Below are 18,134 nucleotides of genomic sequence, written 5' to 3'. Positions count from 1 at the left end.
TCTTTTTTTCCTGGCCGGCCGTGAGTATCAGTTTATATATAAAATTAAAATATATATATATAGATCGTAAGCTTCTGCGTGATGGCCACGCATCATTTCTTTTACCACTTGTCCAACGCACCACGCGTCGACGCGCCAGTGGGAAGAAAAAGAAATTCGCCCACCAAAAAAGTGGGGTGGTCGGATGGTCACCGAAAGGCGAGGCCGAGTCACTCGATGACTGCCACGTGGTAGCTAGAAGGCCAAGTGCCCTTGGAGTCTTGAGAGATTCTGGGAAGGGTCCACCGTTCGTGACGCGGCGTCAGATCGGCCTACGTGGCAGGTGCAAGTCTACGGGGTGGCGGAATCTAACGGGAGATTTAAGTTTCGTTAATTTTGAAACCCGGAACGCGTATAAAAAGAGGGGAACACGCGGAAGAAGGGGATGTGAGATCGTCTGGGAAGGGGCGTCAGGACTGAGTGCCGTCTTCCGTATCCTCTCGTTCGTTCCTGGGTTATAGCTCTTTCTTGTCCGTGATTTCCGTGGCGAGGGAGATGAAGAGGTCCGGCATCTTCTTTGCCTCTGCTGTTGCCGCGTCGTCCGCGGCCTTCACCTCCTCGGACGATCATCAGATCCGCCTTCTGAAGCCCTCGGACGAGGTAAGATCCCGTTGTTGTTTCGTTTCACGGAGGGAGATCGACGTTTGTTTTTTCGCCTCTCCTGGTTATTGAGATTTCCGGCATGTGTCTTACTTTTCCCCCGTTTTTCAGGCGCTGTCCGGCGGAAATGGCTCTTCTTCGGCGTCACAGAGGAATCTGGCCGCCGATAAGTTCGCACCGAGGTTCGACGGCCTGCGCTTCATCGAGACTCTGATCACGGCTCACAGATGATTCTTTGTGTTTTCGTGCTCTTCCGTCACTTCCTGATTTCCTCGCATCGTGGCTCTCGGAAGCGGAAGCTGTGAAACTGGCCCCTTCGGGTTGGGGCGGAGAAAGGGAAGCCTGCGACGTCAGGGAGGAAGAGCTATTGGTAAGACGTCCTCAATAAGGGCGTCCATTTTTGGTAGGCGTGTATGTGTCTAGGTTTTTTGAGTGTACGAAATTTCCATGTGATTTAAATTCACTTGGAATGGTTTCGTATTTGGACTATTTCGCCAATTCTTTGTTTTTTCTCCCCGGTTTATCAAAAGTTGGTGCTCTGTAAATCTTCCTGTTTATACTCATCGAAATTTGTTTCGCGGAATTATGAATGCTGATTCCATGAGATCACAACCTTGTTTTGTTTCTGAGAGGATCGGCAGCTCCTGTATCAAGACGAGGACCCGGCCTTTTCTTAACTTGCCACTTTCGTTGCTTACCGGCCGGAATTTGAATTTCACTTGGTAAAGTCTAAACGAGAAAAAGAAAAATAAAGGTGTGGTCATGTCCACGGTCCACCTCCGTCTGGGGCCTGACCGTTTTAGGTAAATGGACGGTCGGGATCCATTCAGGGCCAGGGCAAAGAGAGACGTGTGATGACTATAGCTCCGTGATCAACTTGGTCTTCCCAAACACAGATCCTGGCCAGTTAGTTACCTACTGGCGATGGCTTTTGGGAGGGGGGGGGGGGCCTTCTTGTGTCCTTCGTATCAACCGACGAACCAGCCGGCGAAAACATGGAAATACCAAAATAAGTAGCCTCATTTAGCCGCCGCACCGAAGAAGGGGATCCAATGTTTCGGCCTTGGCCCGTCCCGGGAAGTCATTCTTTTGTCAAAAAATCGTCTTCCAGGCCACCTCTCTCTCACCCACTTGCCGGGAAATAATTCCCAATTCTACTTTTTAACTCTTCTTTTTCAACCTTCCTGGAGCACTGCAGCCTGATCTAAACCAGAATCTTCGGGGAGCCTCATCGTTTGGTGGCGTGTTTCATCTACTTGAAACTAATTTCATGGTGTGTTTTACTCGGTATGCTGACACGACGAACACTCTTTTCGGTGGGGACCTTTTCATTGATCAAAACTTTACCAATTCCCGCAGTAAAAAAGAAGAGCCGTCTCAGTTTATGGATGCATTGATTGAACCTCTCTCCCTAGTACATGCAATAAAAACCTCTTTTCCTTGTTATTTAAGACTTTTTGATGGGACCTGGTAAACCGACTAATGGCGCTTGACCGGCTCAACCTTCCCTCGCCGTATGCCGAGCCAGGTCAACTTTACGTACGTCATAAAGAAACTTGGACGAGCCACCCAGTTATGAATCAAGCTCAGTCGCAGTATTAAATTCCTTACTTTATTGCTACGATTTGAAAAACCTTTAACTTACTAGGCCAAGCTTGAATTTTCATTTGACAAAAGAGTGGCTCCTTTTGATCGAACTCCTTCATCTAAAACCAACCCGGTTTAGCTTTTTTTCTGTGGGCTCCTTTGACCAAAGCACTAGGTAGCAACATTCAACCCAGCCTCCAAGAAACCCCAACTATTGGCTCCTTACCACGAAAGCTGTTCGTACTTGACAGTGCCTCTAAGCAACTCCGCACCATTTTATACTTCAATACAAACAAAACGTATATCACTTCTTCAAGGGAATCTTGCTACAAGCGTGCTTTAATTTATACTTTTTCTTACAGTTTCGGACCAACCCTCCATTATTCAGGACCTCCCAATTTCTGGAAGCGTTTCCTTTCTCTTTAATTATTCAAGAGGTGTGCTCGATGGTGTAGCTTGATCGAGAGGTGACGACGTAACAGTTAAAATATTTAAAGGCAGCAATATGCCAACTGCTTTCCCTTGTTCATAAAAGTTACGAAGTGGAGATGGCATCGGCAAATCAATGAGGACTACTACGGCTCGCCTTTCTGATAGCACAAACTTTTCTGGTCCCGGTTGGTGAGAATTTAATCTACCCCACTTCTTCTTCTTCTTCTTCTTCTTCTTCTTTTGTTTCCATTGCTTTTTCAGACCCTATCAGTCGCGCTCATCTAATACTCAGAGGCACCGTTTCATATCTCTTCATCTTCTTCACGTGCCCGTTTCCTCTGTTTACTTTCCGTTTTTTGGTAGATTAAAGCTTTCAGAAGCTTTGTATTAAAGAAGCCACTTTTGGTTGCTCTCTGGAAGGAAAGGAATGGAATCAGGCTTCAGATTTCAATAGGTCCATGCATGCCAGAACGGAAGTTGCCGGGAAACATCGCAGAATTGTTGGAAGAAGGCCTCTGTTGTTTCGCTGCACATGCAATTCTGCCACCTTTCACATAACTTCGTCCCCTGCCGTCAACGACATCTCTCTCTCTCTCTCTCTCTCTCTCAGTGTGAGTGAACCACCATGTGCGCAGCATCTTCTGACCTTTCCTTTTTTTCTTTCACAGATGTGACCCGATAACTACAAGTCACTAATTCAATTATGCAGATCTATCTCTTATTTCTTTCCTTCGATCATATACGATTTTAGATTCTTTGGACTTTAGACCTATGAATTAAAGATCAGTGTTTCTCTCCCGCAATCTTAAATCAGACATTAGAGAGTGTAAAGAATGAAATGGACATCCTCAAGTGGAACTTAAGTCTGAATGAAAAACTTCAATTTGATGATGCCAACCTCAAATATTTGGATTCAAGATCAGAGGTGATCAGTACACGACTCAGCTAGTATTTAAGGGTCAAGTCTTCCTCGACCATGCCTTTTGACTATTTTCTTCAAGTACCAACATTAATTTTGTTGCCTTATTTCATTTATTTTCTGAGTTGCAGTTTGGGATGTCAACGGGCCTAACTTACTTACTTGTGCTCATCAACTTGACATTCTTTACCTTCACTTCTGCAATTATAACTTAGACCAATGTGCATGCACCTGCCTTGGCGTTCTTTTATCTTTGAGCAGGGGTTCAAACTTGGACCAGTATTGTAAGTATCCCATCCCATCTAGTTAAGTCTCCGCATCGCGCCTGGCCCAGCCCAATGAGGAGCCAGGCTCAGGCCAGGCAGGCGGGCAGGGTACTAAGTACATGTCGGGGGCCCGACCCAGTGCCCAAGCTTACATCCAATCCTTGGAGCTTAGATAATTTCTCAAGGGGTAGATAATTTTCTTGGTTACTTGATTAACAATAATTAAATAAAAGTAAATTGCAGCCACAGTCTCAAAAACTATAAACGACAGATCGTCGGCGTGGTCAGGCCCGTAAATATAAAATTTTCGATAAATTCATAATATTTTGAACATAAAGATCATTAGGTAATGCAGATTATTAGACATAAAAGTGAAAATTGTTAAAAGAAAAGGAAATGGCTAAAAAGCAGTATGGATGTAAGACTAGTACCTCAAGGCAATATGTCCAGTACGGATCACCCACCCTTTTTTACACGGGCGTTTAACCAATGGCTGGTTTAGTTAATGTCCGCTCCTCTGAAAAAAAAGTTTGAACCTGAATTAGAGTTTCGAGTACGTATGGGAGTTACTTATTTTAAATATTTATTATAAAAACCAATTATATGGACTTCTTTTTTACTTCAAAAACAATAAAACTTGATATTAAAACCATATATTTGAAAAAATAAGATGGGTATTATGAGCCAAAAAAGACAGATGTTGATTATTAAACAGTTGGAATATTTTATAATGGGATTACGATTTCGTGATAGAGAGAGATGAGTTGGTAAAATAAATCCATGGCTTAAACTTGATAAGCCATTTAGAGATAGGAGTTTTTCAATATTCTAAACTACTCTTCATAGGGTTAAACGTGTAATGAACTCGAATTCAAACGAGAAAAACTGACAGACCGATGCATAAATTGGATTTTAAAGGGAAAGATTGATTTCTAAAGTTTAACTACTTTTTCGATTTGATTGTCGCGAATAACTTTTCCAAAATATGTTTCTCAAAACATTATTCAAAAAATGATTCCGAGTTTGTTATTTTAAACAAACATCCCTCACCATCAAACACTACCTAAAATGTTACGGACACCCCTTCCACGTTGGGCACGTTAACGGTTACAAGACTTTGGTCATCAAAAAGGCGCCCGCTGTCACAAGAAGCTCCCACTCTCCCTCTCCGGCGCGCGCGCTCTCTCTCTCCCGCCATGTTTTGCAAGAACGCACCCATCGGATCGCCCTCACGTGGGTCGCTGGAGTCTTTCTTTGTCCGATCAGAACACTACAGGTTTCTCTTTCTGCAACTCTTATCGGAGCGCACGATGGCTGGTTGGGGATTTCGACATGCTTCCTGCACCGTTGAAGATGCCGAAAGGTCTAGGGCATCAGCAAGAACGCCCCGCCGGAGTTCCACCACAATATTCTCGTCACCCACCTCACCTACACCCTGGACGTGATCCAGTGCCCCTTCGAGGTCTCCTACGATGGCTCCATCAAGTTCGAGGAGAAGGACGGGATCGACTACTTGGCCGTCACCGTTCATCTCCCTGGTGGCGAGTGGCGAGCGCGTCCTCTTCCTTTTTTTCACTGTCAAAGAGCTCGCGGCCTCTAGCAAGCCCGATATCTCCGCGGGCGAGTTCCTGGTGCCCTCCTACCGGGGCTCGTCCTTTCTCAACCCCAAGGGCCGGCTTGGCAACGTTTGGTACGACAATGCCGTGGCACGGAAGGCAGGGGAGACGAGGAGGATCTGGTGAAGCAGAACATCAAGGGATCGTTGTCGTCCACGGGGAAGATCACGCTGAGCGTGACGAAGAGCAAGCCGTAGGCCAGCGAGGTAATCGGCGTGTTCGAGAACCTCCAGCCTTCTGATACGGATCTTTGTTCGTAGGTGGCCAAGGACGTCAAGAACCAGAGCATCTGGTGTGGTCGGCTGGAGCTTCTCTTTGTCTCCTCCTCCTGTGTAATGTGTCTCCTCCTTAGGTTGAAATGTTACAAGAAGCAATATCCAACTCTCTATTTTAAACTTACCAGTGCTAGATTATAATCTAGCACTGTTAATAATGCTAGATTAAACTCCCTATTTTACAACTTAACAGTGCACATTTAGAATCTATACACAAGATTTTGTCGTTATGAAATTTTTAGAATTGTAAACTGAATTTTTGTTTCAATAAGTTTCATCCTTTTGCTCAGAATATGATGCTAGGTAGGAGATAGCGCGAGCCCTGAAACGTGAATTTTATAATTCGGATTCATTGTGTGATGCTTCTCTAATTCGGATTCATTGTGATAACTTATGATCATGTCAGCTGTAACATCATTCGACTTGGATTATAACTGTGACGACCTAAAAATCTGCTGTAAATATGCGATATGCAACTTTAGTGTCAACTGTTAACAGTTTGCTTCACTTGGTTGAAGCTTTTCGCTCGTTGTAGATTTTTATATTGTTCTTCCTTTCACATGCCAATAATTACTTCTTGCTGGTGGTGGAAACTAGTATAAGCATTCTCAGTTAGGATTTTGAGTAAAATAGGTAATTATTAGGTTTCTAATTTGATGTGGTGCAACTGCATGTGTACTGACCTTGCTGGTTTTGAAAACTAATGTGAACATGCTATATTGAAAGTGAACAAAATCAAGAAGCACAGCACAAATCGGCACGATTACGTGTCATCTACATTAGCAAAATTAGTAATCAGAGCTTCAACACAATTGTGGAGGTCTGGAAACAAAACAAATGCATTTTGATTTCTTCCAGATGATTATAAACTTTTCGCTCCAAAAGAATCTGCAGCACATAATTTATCTATGGAGCTGGTTGGTTCATTTGATAAACTCTGGGTTTAATGACAACATCCTGATCTCCTGCAGGATTACCAAGGAAGTTGTCAAGATGCATGAGTTATCAAGGGAGCTGACTTTCTGATCTCTATGTAGCAGGTCTGTCGAAAAACCATTACATGTATCTGTTCTTTGTTGAAAATTTTGTTGCTGATTTTGTTTCCTACTATCTGCTGAGCCGAACAATGTTTTGGTAGCTAAAGATATTTTTTGGGCTTGCTCTTAGTCATTTTAATGAAATGCATCAGATAGTTTATCCTTGTTAACACATTCCGCTATTGGATATGATTGCAGACTTTTCAAGTATTGGTTGGAATAGAACTTTGATGTTGATGCTGTTGTTATGTGCAGATCTTCATTTTAGTGTATGCCCATTTAGTCTTCCATAGTCAGAATCAGAACCATATGTAAATCTCTTGGGGTTTAAGAGTCACTATGGTACTTGCTTTAAGTAGGTTGTGAAGAAACAATTGATATCAATGTTCCTTTACCTGTTAGCAGCCCTTTTTGTGTGAAGAAATAACTGATGTCAATTTTGGAATAACTTGCTTGGTGGTCAAGATCTACTTGCATTAGCATTCGAGTTCTTCTGGCCAGTGCCTCGGACAATATTTTCTCTGTAAGCTTTCAACCCAAGGATTATATTGTCAGTGTTTTTGTGTCATGATTCTTAATGCAAGAGATGCGTAGGTGACAATTAAAAATAAACAGGTACCAACAACATGCAAGGGTGGAAGTTTTCCTTTATCTGTGGTGTCAAAACCTGCATCCAGAATTCGGTTCTCCTTGCCTTCCTTTTTTGTGTAAATTTGAGTTCTTCATAGTATCAAAGTAAAAATGCATTTGTATTAGATCATTTTTTTATATTTGAGCAGACTATCAACCATCAGTAACAATTTTATAGCAAACTCAAGTGTGGTGTTCAATGAGCATCTTGTACAGTTTACTCTGTGAAACTCTTTAGTTGGTGAGTACAATTTGATGATCATCAGCAAAGTTTTTTGTCAAAATTGCACTAGTAGCTGGGGTGTTGCCTCATCTTTCGTTTTTTTGTTCTTTCATATCTGCTGAAGAAATTGGTGGTTTTGCTTTTTGCAGCCTGGCCTGAGAGCTACAATGGTAAAGTCTGACATAAAGAGTGGTCGTGTTGCTTATACCTATGACCTGCACCTTCGTTTAACTCAAAGCAATCTATTGTTAACCTTTTTGATACTATCAATTTTTTTTTTTTAAATTTACAACTTCAATTTGTTGTTCCTCTTATTGAACTTTTTTCTCTTATACTGGTTCTTGGTGATTTCCCCTGTACTTAGGTCCTGACTTTGTTTTGTTAGTGTTGCCTAATGTTTCTAATAATTTTGTAAAGCTGAGAAAAAGTCAGCTCCATGGTTTCCCTAGTATTTGGTTCATAGAATCTCATCTTGAAGTAATATCCATTTTGGATTGCTTATAGCACTGGCTAAAAATGGTAAATTCCTTATTACAGCGAAAGGAGGGTGTGGCATCCAACGTAAGCTGGTCGGTTATTTCTTTAGATGCTGGGGATATGTCCAAGAGAAGTGGTACTTACATAAAGGTGAGCTCTAATATCAAAACCCTTAATCATTGAAGACCAATGGGCTGCTTTATCTACTGAAGAAATTGACCAACATTACTTGTGTGGATTCCTTTATTTATTTATTCATCTTCAGTTAGCAGAACATGTTCCTTCTGGTGCTATCCTGTCAAAATGTGTAAAAGGCTAAAAGCATTGCATGTAATGGGAATAGGAATATATTATGTGCTAGCCAATGTCACATGCGTGCAGGTACGGTACGGGTTGTGAGTACGGCGGTACAGGTTCGGACATGACAATTTTGAAAATTGTGGGTACACGGGTCCGCAAATTTTATATTTTCAAAAATGATAAAATGGAAAAAAAAGTATTAATAGTCTTATAATCTACAAAAAATCTCAAAATTAGAGAAAAATGAGAGGAAAATATAGAATCTTATTGGAAGGGAAATATAAAAGAAGGGAAAATAAAAAATTAGAAAAGAATTAAGTTTGAAATATATTTTTTAAAATTTTTAAAATGCAGCTGTACCCACATACCGACACAGGTACCCGGGCAAAACTGGTGTACCCATGTCACATAGGTGCTAGCCAAGCAAGCTCGAGTGAACCCCAAGTTGGATCGACTCATTGAACACCTGTGCACTTCACTTTTGTTGATGCAATTACAACTGAAAAGATTGGGTCTTGACTTAAAGAGGCTGATGGCCCTTCTCAGCAAAACTGCCGTGTTTACTGGAAAAGAAGTCTCACTTTGGCATGATTAGGGCACTAGCAACACAGGTAGAGGGGGAGTTTCAGTTGCTACTAGGAGATTCTCCCAGGGTGCCCTATAAGTTAACTCAAAAGCAAATTCTGTGCATGTAGAAGACAGTTTAGGTAGGCTATTGGAAGTTTCCAAGATCAACTATGAGCTGATGGTTGATTGAGAGTTCTTGTCTTTTATAGTTGTCTTTTACCTATGTATGTCATTCTTTCCCCTAGTGTATAAAGCAACCAGGCTGTTCTCTAGTCTGCAGACATGTCAATTTCTTATTTTCCTGATGCTAATCAAGTTTTCACATGACGCATTCCATAAAGCACAGAGGTCTTGACATGCTGAATGTACATCGGTTGACCTGTGAGTTGCAAACCCACATGCTTGTTTCCCTGCCGCTACATGGAAGAAGGTAGGGTATTTATTTTTATCAGAAGCACCTGATTAATTTGTTTCTTGAAAGAAAAGTTCATGCAGATATGGATGCCGGCTTTTACAAACAATTGATAACAAACTTACTCTTTTTTTGGTCAGTTTTAATTGTGCACTTGTTTGATTGAAGAATATTTACTTTTTTGGATCTAGTTTTTCCTTCTTTTTCTCCTTTTCTTTTGGATTACGATTTTTTCTTCTTTGATTCACCATCTTTACATGAACCTGGCAAGATGTCTATAGTGGTTCTTATCAAACTACTACGGTGGTTTAAGTCCCCTACTTTTTGTGTTGATGCACAGATTTGGACATTCTTTCTTGGGAACTAAACTTGAGCTGAATTTGATGTCTTCAGTTTACCCTTGTGCCATTAGTAGGGCCTTGGAAGGTCTTTTTTTCTTTCCAGTAGAGAACAATATTATAAGTTGCATACTTGCATAGTATATGTTCAAAAGTGGCATTAAGAATATATAATATACAATTTGACAAAGGGAACTTGATTGAGGTCCTACGAGGGGCATCTCTCTTTAGTTAAAAATGCACAAGGGACTGTTCGATGATCTAAGCTTGGTAACAATATTTGACCTTTTTTTTCTCTGGCAATGCAAACTTACATACTGTAGCTAAAAAGTCAACTTATATGTTTTCCTCCTTTTAATGTCAAGAATTTCTATTCTTTTGAGCTTTCGCAGAGAAGAGGGCTTTCCAGGTTCTGAGGAGATCCTTTAATCTAGGTTCTATCTTCCAATTAGGAAGGCTAAGGTGTGTTTTTTGTGAATGCATCGTACTAATAGAAAATAATTTGATTTCATATCTAACATTCAATTTTGGCAGGTTTTGAAGTGATGCAAACTTTTACAGCTTTCTCTAAGATGGTTGGTTGTGCACTTCAGGACAGTTCAGTTTGTCCTGGATGCTGGTGTTGTTCTCTATCTGTAGAAAAGATAAACAGTTCTATATTATTTATCAATATTGATTATGTGTTGCATATTTATTCTTATAGGATCCAAAGTTGGAGCATCCCATAGCTTAGGCGTGTATACAGTGTGTAATGCAGATTGTTTTCCTACTCATTTTATGGTTTATTTTAACTGCTTTTGGTGTGCGATATAGAATTTCTATTCTCTTTTCAAATCATTGCGCAGAAAACATGAATATCTCTTTCTAATGATAATTCTTTCTACTGGAAAATTAGTGCTTTGCTTTCTGTATGAATCAATTTGATGCCCATGTTTAAAGTTTCATGCAGACACTCTTCTTTGCCACTAGATTTCATACATATATGTCTTTGCTTAAGGAACTTTGATAGCTTCTCTCACTCTCCTTCTACTACCGATTCTGCCCAGCAGCTTTAGAGAATACGAAGGGGAAATCGAGAAGAAAGAACAATTACTCACCAAATTAGGGCAAATCCCAACATCAGCGAGGGGATTACTTTCATTAACTTTCTCATAAAAGTCGGGTCACCCTCACCTGCAGCGTGTGTGTGTGTATATATATACATACATATTACGAAGGGTGATACAAGCAGGACCTCATATTAAGTGGATCCACGTCCCCTACTCTTATTCATACTATATTATAGAATATACATGGATCACAGCAAAAGAAAAACGTGCAACAAGATGAACACAACCAAACGTGCAGCAATATGAACACAACCAGAGAATAGCTGACTAGTTTCAGGTGCTATCAGATGTAGATCTCAGGCAGCAATATTAGAGATAGATATTAGGCAGCAAGTAAGCGTAGGTTGAACAGCTCCGCTCAACGTCCACTATGCTGGAAAACAAGGCAAACTGAAACTAGTCTTGACTTCAACGATTCTGTCAAAAAAAAAAATCTGAAACCAGTCTGCACCACTTGACTTCAACGATTCTCTAATGGGAAGATCCAAGAGGCAGCACCCAACCAAGCAGATCAGCATACCCTTGTCGATGGCCTGACCTTCTTCCATGGCAACAACATACACAACGACATCAGATTTGATTAGCATACCTTTGTCGATGGCCTGACCTTCTTCCATCACAGCACCATACGCAACAACATCAGATTTGTTGTTAATCACGTCAGAGTGCTAATCACGTCTTCAACATGTTAAACATGATTAGCCCCTTTCCACCAACTAGTCTGATTGCTCCTTTTGTAATCAATAGGGATTTCAGACGTGATAGCTTGATAGGAGAGATGAGAAAGGAGGAGAGGAGGGGAGGAGCGTGGCCTAGATCTCACAGCCCTAGGTCTTTCTCTCTGATACCATTTTTGAGGAGGAAGAAAAGGACACGAGAGAGAGAAAGAGAGAGAGAGAGAGAGGAAACTTTTAGATTCTATTCATGTAACCCTAATCTCATATTAAAGGGATTAGGGTGTGTTGACAACTTTACAAAATTAGTCCACTAGAAATAAGATAACAATAAAGTGGACCCTTCCAACTTTTTAAAATTTAAGAAAACCTCTAATTAACTTCTAACAACGTTGATGATCCATTTCTGCTCAGCTTGCGTTATTGTGTTTTGTTGCATAGAGCGTATATGGCCCGTATAACCTCAAAGCTTTCTATCAATCAGATAGTGATGTCATTTATGGATGTCATTCATGCTCTTTTTTCCTTTCACTACATATTTGTAAATTTTTCTTAATTGTTTGCAATTTTTTATGTGCTCTTCACAAAGTTTTCACCCAAAATATTATAACATGTCTTAACTTCTTACAATTTTTGAGCTTTGTTACATTTTTGGGGTTAAATTTTCACAATTTTTTGAACCAAGGTTTGAAAACATTTCAAACCCTTTTAAGCCTTGTTCTAGTCTTTGACACTCTTGAGCAGTAATAAAGTTTTCAACTCATATATGTTAACAAACTTGAGAGAATTTTTTTTTTCAGCTTAATTTTTTTTTTAAATTTCAAAATTTTTAAAAACATTTCCTGATTTTATATCTCTAACAGTTTTTCAAATATTCCATTTGTTATAACAGTCTTTGACAAATCTTTGGTATGTGAAAATTCTTTAATCATTTTGCGAAAGTAGCTGCTTCAGCTTCACCAACTCGAATTTTCAATATTCCTTTCTATTTCTCATCGAACTAATGGTGTGCCAGGGGGTCATTCTTGCACCGCCCTAGTTTGTTCCTTAAATTATAACTTCTTCAAAATGTTGATTTCTGTAACATTTATTAGGAAGCTAAACTTTCATTTATATGCTCATGATTATTTATCCAGATTGGTCAGCTATTCATGATTTCTTGTCAGTCTTTCTGATTGTTGGTCAATTTTCACTAAGGGGCCGTTTGATGGCATGGAATTATGGAATTGGAAATATATTTCTGGAAATATATTTTCTGGAAAAAGAGAATAAGAAAAATATTTCTGATTCCCATTTTGATGAGTGTGTGATAAATGAGAAATATATTTCCAGAAACATATTTCTGTGTTTGATTTTTAAGAAATATATTTCCAGATTTCCAGAAATACATTTCTTAGTTTGATATAAGAAACTTATTTCCAGAATTTTTAAATAGAACACAGACCATAGAAATCCTCCTCAGTCCGGAAGAGTACATCCTGCTTTGGTTTATGCAGAGAGAAATGTTCATAAAAATCCAACCGGAGCTACCATGACTAGGGGCTATCATGGAACAGGAAACTCAAGTAATTCAAGGGTTGCCATGTTACAGGCAGTCATGAAATGGTTGCATACTAATCATAAAAAGCTTAGTAGAAGAAAAAGAAACTGTGCTTAAAACCAAGTGGTAATGTAAAAACATAACACTGACCATTTATTTAATGGAGTAGTTGCAGATGTTGACGTAAAGAAAATTTGTAACATGGACAATCTTCTAGTTGCACATACATCAAATTTACAACGAAAAGTTGGAACATTTTGCCAGCATAGTTTTGATGACAGGATTATGAAATTCAACACTGAGAATATGTCCATTTTCACAGATACTGATCTAACCTCGATTGGAACTTGAGGTGTTACAAATCCTTCCAAAGTGAGCTCCTTTTGTTGCTTCCAATTTCATGGCTCCTAGTTGAACACAAGGAAAAACAAGAACATTACATTTGAACGAACATTATAGCTCATCCATCTTGGAGAATAAAGACCTATCCCCCTGAAATAACACTTTCGTTCTGCACAAAAATTCGTCCCTGTTGTCTTGAGAGAGAATAAAACCACGGCATCTTTAATGTGTAATTTTGTAGCAAGTAATATTACAATATAAATCAAACATGCAGTCAAGTGAAACAGATACACATAAAGATGGATGTTAGGCCAGACATTTGGAGCCTTGCCCAGCCGCATGGACATTGTCAGCCCAAAAACATATATATATATATATATATATATATATATATATGCAATTATGCATAACAACAACAAGAGCACATAAATACATATAATACATTACATTATAATACATTAATGACGCACAACCGAATTGTTTATCAGGCTACATTTAATACTCTTTCTGCTGGAAAGAATGTACATTTATGAGGGAGTAGTAAAAGATCAGGAACATGTACAAACCGAAAAAAAACTGAATAAAGTCCCAGTTTCTATCACATAGAGGAGCTCATACAATCACATTCTTGAGGATAAACGCAACCAACAAAAAACACAATACAGATGCTTCTAAATACAAGATAACGACCAGAACAGAGTTTGTCTTTCCCCACTCTCCGCATAACCCATCATCCTAACCCCGAAACAAGCATCAGTTACTACAGAACCACCTGATTCTAAACTCTCTACAGGAGCACTAAGCTATTACTTAGAAGTACTTCCAGACGTTTTGTGCAAAAAGACACACAGAAATCGCAATTACAAGGCAACTAACATATGTATGCAATGTATGCAATAGAGAACTCCAGAAAAAGCTCGAGTCCATGGACCATCCCTCGCAGCGATCGAAATTTTCTTGTGAACCCTTCAAAGAAAGCTCCAGAGAATGACAAAGTGCGAAAAAAGCGCAAACGACTAAACGAAAAGCAGATAGACAGAAAGACAAGAAGAATGAAGACAACATCGAACCTATCCCTAAACTTCTTGTCGGTTAGTTCAAATCGACTAAGAAGATGCTCAGAAACAAGCAATCGTTCCACTACTGCAGATAACGAAACGCTAAGCTAATAGAAGCAGAAGTGGAAACTTTGGGAAAGCAAGTAATGGTTTTCGCTTGGAAAGGGAAATGAATCCAGATCATTCACAAAAGGGAAAATCATTTCGTGTTTATCCTTGCACAAATTTTAAGGGTTAGGGCTTCCCTGCCGTGAAAGGGAGGAAAAAATAACAAGGGCATCCGCCCAAACTATCACGATAAGGAAAACGATTACATAAAAAGGCAAGGGAGAATACCTCGCAGACAACGATCCCGTCGTCGCTGCTGCCGCCAAACGACCGCTTGGCGCCCTTCTTCGCCAGCGCGTCACCGTCGGAGTCGCCGGAGCTAGGGTTCCAGTCCTCCTCCCTCCCTTTTCCCCTCTTCGGCATTTTCGATCGACGGCCTCCGACGAAAAAAGGCCTCGGAAAGCAGGACGTAAACCCCCAAGAAGCAAGAGCGACGCTGACTCACCTGAACAATGGGCATGGATTAGCGCCCTCGAAGCCCTTAGCGACCTTGTTTCTCAGGTACACGGGGAAACTCACAAGACAAAGAGTGAGAGAGAGAGATGATTACCTTCACAGCAGGCGAGTGAGAGGGCGACAGGGACGACGAGGGGATTGAGGCAGCAACAGCCGAGGATGAAGCGTCGAAGAGGAAGACGAGAGGAGCCGGACGCGCGATGAGTTTATGCGGTAACGGGCAAAAAAAAAATTCCAGAAACATTTCTCCACCCCTCGCGGTGGAAAGATGTTTCCGAAAACACTTGCAACGGTCATTAAAAAATTTCTCCGTTTGATTAACTGGAAAAGTTTTAAAATTTTGAAATTTTTTTCCTGAGCTACAGGAAATTTCCAGCCCGTCAAACGGGCCCTAAAGTAATTAAAAATTTTGTCAAACTTTTCCTTTGTTGAGACAACCTTTTATAGTTTTCTTCATTAAAGTTCACAAAGTTTTAATGCTCAATGAACATTTATAAACTGATTTTTTTTTTTTGAAAAACCGATTCTTATGCTCGTACTTTTTCTGCTCAAATATTTGCAAATTTTTCTTAATTTTTATGCATTAAGGTAGCTCAAGTTTTTACGGTTTTGGAAACTTTTTTTCTCAAATTTTCATCTTTTTTTAAATAAGAATTAGACACTTCTTAAACTTTTTTGAGTTTTTCTAAATCTCTAACAGGAATGAACAATTATAAAGTTTTGAACTCATATATATTTGCAAACATGTCAAAAATTTTTGTCAAACTTAAATTTCGAGATTTTTATCAAACTTTTGAAAAATGCTTCTTTATTTTGGATTGTTTTAAATTTTAGACTTTATGCTCTTCTCTTTGTTTGGGAAAGTTCTGCAAAGCTTCGTATGATCTATCACAATTTTTGTTGGCCTGACATCGAAAGGACCAGCAGCATACGAGACCCTTCAAATAGAAGTTCTGGACAAACTTCTAAGCAATGCATTTTTGTGTACTTTGATCACCCATTTTTTGCCATGGTAGTAGCCAAAGCTTTCCTAGAAACCATATGTAAATTGCATGGCATGCCAATATCTATTGTAACAATCTGACCCACTCTTGGGCTCGAGCCCCTGGTTCGGCGGATCTCAACCCGTCCCCTAGCAGTTTCGGTTCTAACCTCAAAAATGCTAGGAACCAAGACAACCATTTATGTAATAACCCTCTTTATAAACCTTTGAAGATCTCTCATAATTTTCAATACGAAACTAAATTTTTTGGGTGTTACAATCCATCCCCCTTAAGGCACACGCGTCCGTGCGTGTGGGACCTTAGATCCGAGTGTTAAACTAGATCTGATGCCACTGTAACAATCTGACTCACTCCTGGGCTCGGGCCATAGTTCGGCGGATCCCAACCCGTTCTCTAACAGTTTCGGCTCCAATCTCAAAAACACTAGGAACCAAGACAACCATTTATGTAATAACCCCCTTTATAAACCCTCGAAGATCTCTCACAATCTTCAATACGAAACTAAATTTTTTGGGTGTTACTTCTATTATAAAATATCATCTCACTACGGCACATGATTGATTAAAACAAGAGATAACTCATTAATTCCTATTGATAAAAACTGGAGAGTTGATATGTTGATATTTGACAAATCGATACAGATAAAAGTAGAAATTAGATAAATTGAGACTACAGTTATGCTTTGGAGACAGGAAAGCAGTTGACACCTCTAACATGATATCAGTTGTGACCAACTGTCCATAATTGGATGAAAACATCATCTTTCATTTTTTCTTTTTTCTCCTTTGGACTTCTGTCCAACATTCAATATGTTTGGATGTTTTCAGTCATAATATTGTGCTCCTTCACTTTAACCCACAGAAGTCATTGTCCTTTGCTAGGTTTCATGTAGTAGGCAATGGAGGGCACTCTCCTTTGATCAACCGACTGCAACATAGATTCCTCGGCTGAAGTATTCTTTCTGTTTTTCTTTTCCTTTTTTCTTTCCATTCTCAAGTGCTGTATTATATTAGTTATACCATATTAGCTAGTTAGTATATGGAGCTATTCTCTACGCTCCCAGAGGCTTCTGATTTTTATGTTAATCTTCTACCGGGCAAGTTAGGAAATCAAGTCCCATGGCTGTATGATTTTGAAACCAAATTGGGGAGCTGATTTTTTTGGAGACTCAGTCTCTGAGGAATGCAGAATCCACTCTTTAATTTGTCTTTTAACTTTTGTTGGATATTCTTAACTTATTTGGTTGATTGACTTTTTTCAGGTTATGGTAGACTAACTTTTCTGTGAAGCTGTGCTCCGGGCAGTACTGTTCCTGTTAATTTCATCTCCTTCTCTACTTATTATCATGTTGCACATGTCTTTGCTGTTGCTTTAGTCATTGAAAAAATGAGAGAAAAGCAGCTCCGGAAATGGGTGGTTAACAAATTGCTGCTCAACTTCTAAATGTCATCAAATAGGCACCCAACATTTCATGTAGCTCTGAAATAGCCACCTTCCAATGGAAAACGCTAAAAATGAATGGTTAAATTACGGAAATGCACTTTGAATCAAACTTATTTCTAAAAAAAAATCGAAAACTATTTTCTTTTTCAGATAAATTTTTACATGGCAAAATGGTTACCTATTACTATTACTGATTTAACGATTATTCTGACAAAAGAATGGTCTTATGGACTTTTTTATTATTTCTGGAAAAATTTAGCTTTGTTCTAACGATATTGAAATCTTTGGGCATAATTTTAAAATGTCGCCAGCTTTTTCTTTTCGAATGCTTGTCTTTCAAAGCTTTTCTTACATTTGTGCTGATTCACTGAAGTTTTTTGCGGTACTTTGTTGCAAAAATTTTTAAATAAAAAAGTTTCTCAATATTATTTCATTTTTGAGGACATGGAAGTTTATCTGAGGACACAGAAGTTTAATCGGCAGTACGAAAACTAAGATTACAAACTATTCAAATCATCTTAAAACCGTAAAAAATGTTCTAAAAATGCATGACCGCGGAATGCTGTACCTCTAAGCTGTGACTGTTTTCACCATAAATCTAGGTGAAAAAGATACATGTCCGATTGGTTACTCTTCGCCGTGTATTCAGAGGCAAGCCAATGGGATATGCAAATGTTGGATG

The 18,134-nt window shown here is 39.4% G+C and overlaps 1 long non-coding RNA gene and 1 pseudogene across 1 annotated transcript; one reads left to right on the top strand and one right to left on the bottom strand.

Moving 5' to 3' along the window:
* The first annotated feature begins 3,496 nt into the window (after positions 1-3,496).
* LOC116260662 (oxygen-evolving enhancer protein 1, chloroplastic-like) lies at positions 3,497-10,509 on the top strand (annotated as a pseudogene).
* A 2,659-nt stretch (positions 10,510-13,168) lies between these two features.
* On the bottom strand, positions 13,169-15,271 carry LOC116261412 (uncharacterized). Its single transcript, XR_004174290.2, has 3 exons — positions 15,100-15,271; positions 14,778-14,994; positions 13,169-13,448 (listed from the first exon to the last, which is right to left on the bottom strand). It is a non-coding gene; the product is annotated as an uncharacterized LOC116261412 (long non-coding RNA).
* Between the last annotated feature and the right edge of the window lie 2,863 nt (positions 15,272-18,134).

This window comes from Nymphaea colorata, chromosome 9 (genome assembly GCF_008831285.2).
Source record: "Nymphaea colorata isolate Beijing-Zhang1983 chromosome 9, ASM883128v2, whole genome shotgun sequence".
In the NCBI taxonomy this organism is placed as follows: Eukaryota; Viridiplantae; Streptophyta; class Magnoliopsida; order Nymphaeales; family Nymphaeaceae; genus Nymphaea; species Nymphaea colorata.
Note: the sequence above shows the minus strand (reverse complement) of the source record. Positions and strands in the feature narration are given on the sequence as shown.